Genomic DNA, 10,978 nt, shown 5'->3' on the forward strand with positions numbered 1-10,978 from the left:
CTTCTGCCCCTCCATCTGCTTTGAGAAGGCAATTTGATATCAATTATACATGTGAAGTCATATAAAACATATTTCCATATTATTGATGTTGCAAAAGAAAACGTTAATTTAAAAAAGCAATAAAACTAGAGTTTTAAAAAGTATGTTTCAATCTGCATTCAGAGTTTATCAGTTCTTTCTCTTTGGAGAAGAGAGCGTTCTTGGAATTCTTCTTGTGCTTGTGTCCACTTCACTTTTTTCCTTTGAGGCTTTCATTATCTTCTTCAGAGTTTGTCTTGGTCTTCCATGTCACCACAGTAACTTTTTATCGTCAAGTTCTTTGTTGTTCTTATTTTGCTTATTTTTCCATCTTATTTTTTATCTGAAACTTTATTTTAAAGTTGAGCTGTGTTGCTGATGTGGCAGGGGCAGGGGAGAGTAAGATTGTCTCAAGCTTTAGGGTTTTTCACACTGCTATTTTCAGAGCCTGTTTTAAAGATATAAAAGTTTTCAGTATTTTTAAGGTAGTATGCTTTGGGGAGAGGTATGGTCATTGGTCTCCCAGTCTGTACTCTGCTCCTCACCTAGGAGGGGCATGTGATCCTTTGCCATTATAAGCAATACTGCTCCTCAGGGCCTATACTCCCTTGGAACCACAAAAAATACTATTCCTCAGGGTCCCTGTGCTCTTGGGGCTGGAAGTGATACTATCCCTCAGGGCTTCTATTCTTTCTTGAACAAAACTGTTCTTCTCTGCCCTTTAACCCAGAAATGGATGTAGGCAATAAAGTTGACAAACAGCATCTGGTCCTGCATCCCGTGCTAGCAAAGGGAGGTTGTGGGGCAGCTAGGTGGTGCAGTGGATAGAGCAACAGTGCAGGAGTCAGGAGGACTTGAGTTCAAATCTTACCTCAGACCCTTGATACTCACTAGCTGTGTGACCTTGGGCAAGTCACTTAACCCCAATTGCCTCATCCTAGGTCATCTCCAGTCATCCTGATGAATATCTGGTCACTGGATTCAGATGGCTCTGGAGGAGAAGTGAGGCTGGTGACCTGCATAGCCCTCCCTCACTCAAAACAAAAATCAAGTGCAAGTCATGTCATCATTTCTCTGATGGCATGGTCTTTTTAGGCAACGAAGGATGAACACACAGCAAAGGGAGGCCATATGATTTCTTTCTGATCATTTGCCAGGACCCCTCACCATCTCTGTTTTTAGAACTCCAGAAACTGTTGCTGCTTTGTCATCACCATCTAGTCCCATCGTTGTCAATTCATCCATGTGGGCTCCAAGCCAGCCTCCTCTCACATGTCATAGATCTCCAACCTTCTAAGTTTTATTCTGCTGGAAAAATATCTTACTCTGACGTTTTGCTATTACAGAATTTGATTTGCAATATTATTTTTAAGAGGGTTTTTTTTTTTTTGAGGGGAATGTTGGAAGAACTCACTGAATACATTCTCAACTTGCCCACAGAATTCCTCTCTATGAATTTTAATTATGCCATCTAACCTACTCTCCCATTAGCATAAATAATGGTGGATATAACTTGTTTCAAGAGAATTTGAAACTCACTATTCTCAAATTACTTATCTAAAACTTTCACATAAAAATAAATGTATTGAAGAATTTTTTTAAGTTTATTGTCCACTGTCCCCCCAAAACATAAACAGATTACTTATTTCATATAGTCAAACAAGAGAGGGAGAGATGACTTTTATGAGGTGTTTTTCACCTATTTATGATTTGTAGTGGTCTCACCTTTCTGAGATCTGTTTTCTGCATATTAGCTTTGCTATGTGAAAATCTTATCATGAGTAGAATGGCCACTTGAATTTGTTAGTCTCGTAAACCTATGAGGGAAAAGAAAGGAAGGAACAGAAAAGAAGTAAAGAACCCTTGTTCCTATGCACTTTCACTTGTATAGTGATGATGGCAGTTCAGTAAATGGTAACAAAAATAGGAATTTTTAGATTGTCCACAAATTCAGTTATTGCTGCTTTTTAAGGAATTTATTTTATTTTCAATGTGTGGAATAAAACAAGCATTTCTGAAACATAGTATGAAAAGATAATTGCACATGAAACTACAATCTATTACATACAACTCACTATTCCTTTTAAGCATGTAATAAAGTTATCGTGTTAATTTTCTTTCTTTTTCATTTTTTTATTCTTCCCCTTCTGCCTAACCCTAGAAATGACTATCACTGAATCCAAATAAGTGTGTGTGTATGTATATATGTGTATATATGTACATATATATGTAAAATTATTCTCTACATACTCCTATTGATCAGTTCTTTCTCTAGATGCAGATAGTTTATTTCTTTATACAGGCTTTATTTTTAAGTTGTGTGTTTATAATAGTCAAAATGACTTAGTCACTCAAATTTATTCTTAAAATAATCTTGCTGTTACTGTATACAATGTTTTCTTGGTTCTGCTCTCTTTGCTCTTTATCATTCATGGGAGTCTTTACAAAGAATTGCTACTTTAAGTCTGTAATTCTTGTCCAATGACCAAGAAACGGACATCATTTTTAACTGACCTTTCTGTTCTTCCTCACCCAATATTCCATTTTCTTCTATCTCTTTGCCTAGTCTTTCCAACATTCCTGCTTAGAAGGTGTTCCCTACTCACCTCCAACTCTGAACATGCATAATTGCCTGTAAATGTTATGTCAAAAGCTCCTTCCTATATATTACTTTTTCTTAATTTCTGAGTTTAGTTATTTTGATTAGTTAATTTAAGACTTTAATTTCTGAGTTGTAAACCTTCAACATTACCTCATTCTTATTTTGTATCTTTTTGATCTACTGATCTGTTTATATACCATGTCCCTAGCCCTAACATAAGCTTTTGAGGTCAGGAATTAGTCCATTTGTGTATATATTGTCCCCAACATCAAGCCCAGTGCATGCTGGTTGCACAGTTTTATAGCTAAACTACTAAAATAAAAGTAGACAGACAAAAACCGTCTGTGCTGTCATATCTACTTTTTCTTCTTCTGTATACTTCTCAGCCCCTTACAATTTGGCTTTCATCTCCACACTTTGTCCCGGACATCGTTTCTCTCTTTATGCTCCTAATGATGATCACCTCTAAAGAGTTCAAGTGTCATCTGTATGGAAGTATATCCCCCATATCTATAATATCATGCCTAAATCTGTATCCTTAGCTCCAGTCTCTGCTCCAGTTAAACTAAGCAATCTCCTGAGATGTTCCATAAATACATTCTAAACTACAGTGATATTCCAAATTACTAGTGTCTCCTTCCTAAATTTCTTTGTATAAATTTATCATTAGACACAGACATACTCCAAACATATCTACTCTCCTAATAGCACAAATTTTGTAGATATTATGAGTATTCTTTTAAATACTCAGAAATACAAATTGAATCTGTTTTTATCTTTTATCTCACCCCCCGCCACCTGTATTCACTTACCAAGTTTGGTTCTACTTGCTCATATTTCACACTTGCCTTATTCTCCCTTCTGTCCACTCAAAAAGCTACTATTCTTTTTAAAGACTCATTTCTTGCCTATGCTATTTCAGTACCTTCCTAAATATTATCTCAGAGCATCTCTTCCCTCTCTGATCTTTTCTCCATTGTATCCAGATTTAAATGTTTTAAATACTGGTCTGACAATATCATTCAAGAATCATGAATTACCAGTAGTTCTCTCGTATATTTCATCCTCTTCCATAGATATATAGATAAATGTGTGTATGTGTGCATGTATGTATATATCTACACATACACACCTACATATATACACACATGAATGTATATATTCATGTGTGTGTATATATATATATGTCAATGAGGAAGTATGTATAAATGAACATTATGACTCTAGATTAGAAATGATAAATAGATTTTCATTCAACACAAGAAAAGGACTTGAATGTAATTAGGGTTGTTCAAAAGTAGAATGGCCTGTCTTGGGAAGCAATGAACTCCCTGTCACCAAAAGTACTCAAAGAAAGTCATTCATTGCTACCTACTGGTAGTATTATAGAAGGGATTTATGCTCTGGACGGGAAGTCATACTTGATAATTCCTAAGATCTCTCCTAATTCTAAGAAGTTCTGATTCTTGTCCTCCCTGATCCCATGATTATTATACTTCTGTGATGGTTGGTTGGTTGTTATCCTTCATTCTTGAAGAGGATCAAAATGACTTCACCATGACAAAGTTTCAGTGTGTCCATCTGTGGCTGATCAGACGATTACGAGCTCAGAATTCTCTACCACAGGATGAGCACAGAGAGTCTATGTGAATATTTGGGGTGGATATTTCAAATTTGTGCATCGTACATTTCCTTTGTGCTGTCTCAATTCTGCTTTGCTCATACAGCACAGCACCTTCTCTGATGTGGGCATGCTATGCTAAGCAGTCCTATGCCAGTTTGTCCCATGTCGCACAGTCAAATCCAAAGTACTTGAGAGAAACTTTGAGAAAGTCCTTGTATCATTTCTTCTGACCACCATGTGATCGCCTGTCCCAATTGAGTTATCCATAAAATAGACTTTTTGACAAGCATACATTTTGCATTCGAACAATGTGGCCAGTCCATTGGAGTTGCACTCTCTGAAGCATAATTTGAATGCTAGGCAGTTCAGCTCAAGCATGGACTTCAGTGTCTGGTACCTTATCCTGTCAGGTGAGTCTCAGAATCTTCCTCAGACTATTCAAATGGAAGCAATTCAGTTTCCTGGCATGGCACTGGTAGACTGTCCATGTTTCACAGACATACAACAATGTGGTTGGCACAACACCTCTGTAGACCTTCAGTTTGGTAGTCAGTCTAATACTTTTCTATGGGGTACAAGGAAAAATTGTTCTTTGCCTCTCCCTTGTTTCTGTAGTGATTGCAAGGTTAAAGCAAAAGATTCTGCTCCTTTTCTACCTAGATTCTACTGCTTTCAAGCAGAAGCCAAGGTTAATTTGAATGCTATGACCCAGACTTCAGTAAGAGGTCAAGAACAGGAAAACACACAGAAAAAGTCAGTGAAGAAGACCACTCAGAAGTTTCATATTCATCCAATGGACTTGAATAATTTGCCTGGAATCTGAGGAGAGTGAATGAATATAAGAGGACACATTGCAAGAGGGGTAAGGAAATTGTAGATTTGCTGAAAATATTGATTGACATTCCCACAGCAACTAAAGAGGTCATTTGTCTATAGACTGGAACAGGAGATTTTCTTATTAAAAAAAAAAAAAGAAAAGAAGAAATAGCACAGAGAGCACAAGTATCCTGGCACTAGTGTGCTAAAAGTTATAAAACTGACTTTTGGCAGTGTTTTCCTTTTCATACAACTTATTTCTGATTCAGTTGTTCTCAAGCTATTGCCATTTTAAAGGAAAAATAAATACAACCAGAGGGTGAAGGAAGAAGGATTGAGCAACAGAGGTGGTGTCACAACAGTAGACGGTGCTAAGCAAAGCTACACTATCAAAATCTATATCAGAGTCCTGGCAGTGATTCCATGGACCATCCATGGCTGTGAGTGGCTGCTGTAGTGGCAAACAGTGAAGGACTTTTCACTGTCATACCCTCCCAAGACCTGCCCAGAGCAACACTATTTGTTCCTAGAATTATAACTGTCTCCACTGGGGTGGGGATTCTTGTGAGGATCAAAACATCTTTCCATATTCTTTCTAATTATGAAAATATAATCTCTTAGATGCCTTGTGTTTGCCCATAAAGTGAGCCAATGGCCACACTTCGGGGAGTACACTATGTTGATGCTTCCAGGTTTCACCGGCCTGGGGACATTAGAAGACAGAGAATTTGAAAGAGGTTATCCAAGTGTTCCCAGGCCTTCCATGTAAAGAGGAAACCTCTGACACAAGGGTTATGTGGGTCATGAAGTGAATGACCTCCAAGATATATTACAATCATATTTTCCATTATAAGACGACTTTGATTATGTCAGAAATTCTACACTGGATCTTTGAGAATACTGTAGGCTGAGATCTGATCTGAATATAACAGTTTATAGATTCAGACCTGAGCTTTGGTAAGTCAATTACTATGAAACGTAATGAACTGAATCTTATTTCATACAAACCTGATTTAGTGAATATAGAACTAGATAGCTTCCAAATTAAAAAAAAAATACAATAAATACAACCTACTACTATTCTATCCATATGCACCATGATATTTGATATGCAGGTCTATATTTAAAACTGCTTTTTTCTTAAAGAAAACTCATCAACTGTCAGAATAATTATTATTTTTCAGTGTCTAAGGGTAAGAAAAGTCTAATGGTCCCTTGGCAAAGCAATCTTCTGTCTTCCAAAGGCATCTACTGGGACAGCAGGAAAAAAAAAGTGGTAATTTGCTAAAAAGATGAAAATATACCTAAGCTAAAACTACCTGAGAGGGTTATGAAAACTTATTTCCTGTTATTCATAGATGTCAGGAAAGACTGCATTCATTCTCAAACACAGATATTTCATTTTCAACCTGTGTCTTAATTAAAAATAGCATTTCTGCCAACTCAGAATGCTGTTTTATTTTCTTTAGACAACTTAGTGTCTTAAATAACTCTAGTTAACATTAATACTTTTATTTAGAAAAGGTCTATAATTAAAGATCTCTCATGTAGCAATCTCTTTAAAATATGCTTCCATCTTAAAAAAAATGGGAAAGGCAGGAAAGGAACTGGAATTCAAGACTTTCAATTCCAAAAGGCTTGCTTTAAATATGAGTTCTTTGGGAAAATATTCTGGCAGGTTCAAAAAATCTTTAACCAAATGCAAATTTTCAACAGCTTGCCACATTTTCATTGACTTTTTTCCTTTCCAAAGCTACCAATACAATGTCATTTTTCTTTTTCTTTTTGCTATATTTATCCCCTCTGGCAACAAATAGGTGATATCACTAAACAAGGAGAAGCCAACAGAATCGCTGAAGATGTATTAAAGCAGTATGGCACATATATGAAAAATAATGGAATTAGAATGAGAAGATCTGCGTTTATATTCTGGTTTCAACATTTATTAATTAACTGACCTTGGACAAGGAAATAACCTCGGGGAACCAATTTTTCCATCTGTAATACGGAGGTGATTGTCTTCATAATGCTTACTACTTTGGGCTGATTGGAAGATAATGTGAGTTAATACAGAAAAAGTCTGTTAGAACCACAAAGCTTTTGGAAAGGTGAGCTCTTCTTTATCTACATATCCAAAACCTAGTTAATAAAAAAGTGACTAAATCCAGTCATAGAATGGAAAATTTAAAATGTATAACTATATTTATTTTTATGAGGGCATTACATGATAATACAGAATGTAAAGAAAGGGTGGTTTATTGGGAAATAATTGAAATTTCAAAATACATTAAAAAGTTGTTTTAGAAATAAGAAATCAAAATTAGACAAATAGCTAACTTCTTATGATTTAAAAAAAAAAGAATTGTTCATTCACTTGAATTAATTATTTCATTTTTTAATGATGAGAATGAACAGAATGAGATGACTTTATTATATCTATGCTTCGATCAGTGTGTGTACTCTTACTATCAATTTTAATCAAAATCCCTCTATTACCTCTCTTTTTGTGCAATTCTTATGTATGTGTGTACATGTATATGTATGTTTGAGAAGTCTTCAATCAATTAAGTCAATCTATCAACAAAAATTATTAGCAAGTACCATGTGTAGGCACTGTGGTAAGCACTGGGCACACAAATATTAAAAACGAAATAATACTTCTAATTCTAACAGAAGAAACAACATGTACCAATAAAGGAACATATAAATATCCAGAAATATGTAAAATAAAAATTCAAATTAATGAGGAGGAGGGAAGCACTTCATGGAAAATTAACCTAAATTTAGTTCTAGATGCTTTCCTCTGGTTCCTATAATCCTTCGGGGTTCAAAAAGCACTACTTGTCCATGTGCTCATTATCTCTCACTTTCACTATCAGATTGTTACACCTCCTTTTCTGGCTACACAAGCTTTCAATAATGAGTTATGGCTGAGCTGTGGATTGGTACAACAAATCTGCAAAGTAATTTGGAATAATGTGAATAGCATGAGTAAAAAAACCCATCTTTTGACACAGAAAGTCCAATGATACTCATAAAAAGAATGTTCCTATGTATATCAAAATATATGTAACATCACTTTTTAAGGTAGGGAAGGACCAGAGCCAAATAGATGGGCATTGACTGGAAAACTTCTGAATAAACTATTTTATATGAATGGCACAAACTGTGGTATGCTAAATGTCTCACTTGGTGGTTTCTCCCTTATTGAATAGTATGCTTGTAGAGAAAACTGATCATCAGTAGGGTAAAACTAAGTTGTCCCACAATGGTCTAAATACAGCTTGGATTCCCTATTATTTGGGGTGGGGGGAAGAGGGAGAACTCACAGGCGGTTAAATATGAAATATGCTTTGCAATGACAGGAAGAATTGACATGGAAGGATATTAATTCTTGGATACCACAAAGCAGTTATCTCTGTGGTCACTTTTCTGACAACTCTCATAAAATTCCAAAGGTCACAAGAATCATGAGATCTTGCTTTCTCAGACTGTATTCATATTGACCATCAACATTAAGCTAGAGTATGCTCCAGGAGAGGTTTCTGTCTTCCATGAGCTTGGGACACTCGTGTTACATTTTGACATGTGTACTGCCCAAGTAGGACTCCCTACTTGATGGTATCCCAGAAGCAGGTAACACTTGATAAGTTGCAGTGCCTGGCATTTGGTGTTAGGAACAAAAGTCCCTCATGGGACACATCCCTCCCACCCTATATACTCACATGGTGAGTTTAAAAGCAATGTGAGTAATCAGAATATGATTAGTTGACAGGAGACGCAGAAGTTACAATGCTATTTAAAAAATAAAAAAATAAGTCAAATAATAAATGCTTATTATGTGTCTATTATATACCAGGCACTGTGGAAAGTGCTAAAGATACAAAAAAGGCAAAAGAGTCCCTACCCTCAAGAAACTAGCAATTTATTAGATGATGAATAAAGTAAGGCACAAATATTTACCAGTGGCCTACTACACACTACACTAGGCCTTGGAACTATAATAAAACAGTTTCTACTCTCAAAAAGCTTGTGCTCTAATAAGAGATACATCAAATATACATAAAGCATGTACAGCATTAATATAAAGAGGATAAATGCAAATGTATACAATGCTATTAAATTACAAGCTCATTTAGATGGCAGGACAGAAACAGAAGTTGGTCACAAGAAATAGCAAAAATCAGTACTTAAATCACCAAGTATTAAGCTTTAATACCTTAAAACTACACTAAGACATTTGGGACACCTGTATTTAAGCTTACTGTATGCTAGACATTGTCCTAATCACAAGCAATGCCAAGAAAAGCAAAACTAAATAAAGGAATAAAATAAATAAAAATACCACTTTCAAGAAGCTTACATTTCAATGAGGAAGACAACTTGAGGGAGACAATAAATACATAAAATACAGGCAGCATATATATAAAGTGAATAAATACAAAACTATACACAATATTCACATTACAAGGCAGTTTGAGAACGTGAGTACTAGCAATTCTACCCCACCCCTATTATTGGTGGAGATCAGGCAATGTTTTATGAAAAAGATGCTGCTTAAATCAGCAAGTACTTAATTGAGCTTTGCTATGTAGCAGACGTTGTATTGTCCAGACAATGAAAAAGGACTGGTCTCATCGTCTCCCTTCATCAAAATGGAGTTGCAGAAAGGAAGTACCCATTGAGAGAGAGGGACCACAAGGGCCAAAGAAGAAAGGCAACTGAACTGTGGTGGCAAAGTTAATGTGATACCCTGGGCTACTGTGGAAGATGTAACGACTATAATCTTCATGTCACATAAATACTCAGAGGACAATGAATATACTTTTATGTCCTCCTCCAAAGGTTTTTAGTAGTATTTATTGAATGATTGTTAAAAAAATGATAAACTACCAATCCCTTGGTTGGCTCCAGAGCAACCAAGCAATCTTTAAGTGAATACTTAACATATACTTGAACTACATCTCAAAGGAAAATAGGAACATTATGACTTAGACTCAAGGAGGGAGTAGAAGAATATGGAACAGACAGCTCAATAATGCAGGGAAGAAAAATAGTATTGTATGTAGGAACAACAAAAAGGATGGCTTGGAGAAATAGACAGACAGAAAGAGAAAGACCTTTTACAGAGAGAGAAAAAGAAATGGAAGGGAGAAAGACAAACAGAGACAAAGACAGAGAGATAGTTGGAGAGACAGAAAGCAGAGGAAGACAGACAAAAACAGGTGAGAATGACAGACAGACAGTCAGACAGATAGGCAGATGGGGAGTGGGAGAGAAGGGGGGTCTAATAAGTCTGGAAAGCTGTATATGATTTTAAAAACTAAACAAATAAGTTTATATGTAATCGTAGAGAAAACAAGAATTCACTGTAATTCAATAAGTAGGTGGGTCACAGGGTCTTATCTGTGTCTTCCAGTGACAAAGTCAAGATGGCAGAGTAAATACACAGCTAAGTTCTCCTAATATTCCCTTCCAAACAATTTTAAAATACTGCTTCAAAGAGAATTCTGGATGGCAGAGTCAACAAAGAGTGAGACATTATTCCAACCCAAAAAAACATTGGAGGTTGGAAAGAGAGATGTGTGACATGGGGAAAGACACTGGCCTTGAGTTTATATGAATGAAACATCAGTGGAAAGATTAGATGATGGAGAAAGAAGGAGTAGTAGTAGCTTCAGGAGCCCTCAGGCTAGATATGGAAAGGAGAACTGGCAAATGTTCATAAAGAGATTACAGGGTTACCCCAGTGCTAACACTGCATGTAGGACCAGATGCTGTTGGTCAGCTTCATTGTTTATATCCACATCTATATCATAGTTTAAGGAAAGAGAGGAGCGCATTTAGACAAGAGGGAGTGGAAATCCTAGGGGGTAATATCACTTCTGGCCCCAAGGGAGAAGGTTGCACTGAGAGAT

Source organism: Notamacropus eugenii, chromosome 2 (genome assembly GCF_028372415.1).
Source record: "Notamacropus eugenii isolate mMacEug1 chromosome 2, mMacEug1.pri_v2, whole genome shotgun sequence".
In the NCBI taxonomy this organism is placed as follows: domain Eukaryota; kingdom Metazoa; phylum Chordata; class Mammalia; order Diprotodontia; family Macropodidae; genus Notamacropus; species Notamacropus eugenii.